The sequence below is a fragment of the Perna viridis genome, chromosome 8 (assembly GCF_037379345.1).
Source record: "Perna viridis isolate PV_CMFRI_1.1 ecotype Kerala chromosome 8, ASM3737934v1, whole genome shotgun sequence".
In the NCBI taxonomy this organism is placed as follows: Eukaryota; Metazoa; Mollusca; class Bivalvia; order Mytilida; family Mytilidae; genus Perna; species Perna viridis.
Window position 1 is genome coordinate 22,540,205 of NC_142452.1, and position 1,873 is coordinate 22,542,077.

The following is a 1,873-nucleotide window of genomic DNA, read 5'->3' on the forward strand; positions in this document are numbered from 1 at the left end:
ATTTTCACTAATTTATTGTATATATCTTCTGTAGTGTTTTGACTACTGATTTAACAGATTGTAAATGGGGGCAATTTTACGCTGCCCATTTGTATTGAAATAAACCGTAAAAATGAACAATGATGGAAGCGTGAGGTTAAGTGCTGCGCTATAAAACCCGGTTTGACCCGCGTTTCATTTTGAAATGCTTGTACCAAGTCAGCACCATTGCAGTGGTTTTCAAATTTCCTGTTTTGACCACGGTATTGCCATTTATTATACGGACTTTCCTTTTGACTATTGCTTGGATTTTCCGTTCGGTACATAATGTTAATTTAGGAGTATATACTGGTTTCCCTTTTCTCTGTTTAATCAATCAACAAATCAAGCAATCATGAAATCTTTTGTAGACCTGTTCCTGTCCGAAATCCATCATCACTATGATGCGGGTGATAGGACTACTGTCAATGTGCATACTGTGTACAGCATACGTGCCTAACAGTAGTAAAGATCTCTGGGGCAAAGATCGACAATTATTCAAGCGTGTAGAAGGCAACACCATAGACGACCTCGCCATTCATAGTTCAGGTAATGCCTCCCCAGAAGAAGGTCCAAGGGTAGCAAAGTACACTAATATTGATTTTATGTTAGCTCGCCATGTATTTTCTGGATATCAACCGAGTCGTGCACCCAAACTTAGTTAAATGTCCGGTCTGAAATCTTACATTGGGTTATTACTGGACTTGCTTAAAAGCTCTAACATGTTTTAAACCGACCTAAATTAGTCCTTCACTATACTGCCATTTTGTGTTCCTCGTTTTGGTTATATCATGTGTTTGTTCTCTCTAGAGACAAAACAACGACGAGGTAAATATAACACAATTGCTAGGATATACGGGGACACTGTTGATGACGATTTAGAAGTTCGCTCATTGGGAGATGCACCCGAAGAACGTACATCGATTCTTTTGAAATCAGAGAGAAAGAACAGTCGAACAGGTTTGTATAGTATTTTGATGCATTTTGAATAATTGATATGTAAAAACAAAGGTCCTTGTTATGTTAAGAGTGAAATCATATATTTTAATTAAACAAAGAAGAAAATAAATTCTCAGTATTGCTTTGTTTAAAAGAACTTAGTCTAACTGTGCATATCTTTATTCAATAAATCGTGACCATTATTGAACACTTTATCACATTGCCTTTTCCATATGGACCCAGGTAACAGATATTTGAACAATTTCAAGTCAAGTTAGATAAAAAAAATTGGCAACCCTACCCATGAACAAAAAACAAAAATACTTAAATGGCCAGGAATACGTTAACTTATGCATTGCCTTGGCTCATTAAAAAGCTATGATGCTACATAAATGTGTTTGAATATAGGAAATTGCTTGTTTGAAGTAGAGTACTTGAAAAATGTACATTACAGGTGAAATGGAAGAAAATATGAAACTCCGAAAACTTCCCTTTTTAAGTGTCAGTCCCTGTAAGAAACCGACAGTAGGTGAAACATCATATGAAAAAAACACCATTTTGATAGTTTAATTGACGATTTGCGCCATCAGAATCAAGGAAAACAGAGAAGAATCTCCATATCATGCTGGACTATTAAGTTACAATTTCATTGAAAAACACTGAAAATGAACATTTCAAGGGCAGATAATTATGTCAAAAACATAATTTTTCTAAGATTCTTTTGAAAAAATTCTGAACAAATCCAATGATGCAGAGATCAAATAATGGTCTTTTCAAATAGAGAAAGCATCCTTGAGTGATATTTTATTGTTAGATCAGAGAGATTTTGACATGCATGTTTCCGATTTTTTCCATTTTGCCTGATTCTTACAAACACTTATACTTAAGAAAAACTCGTCATTGAAACTGAAAATAC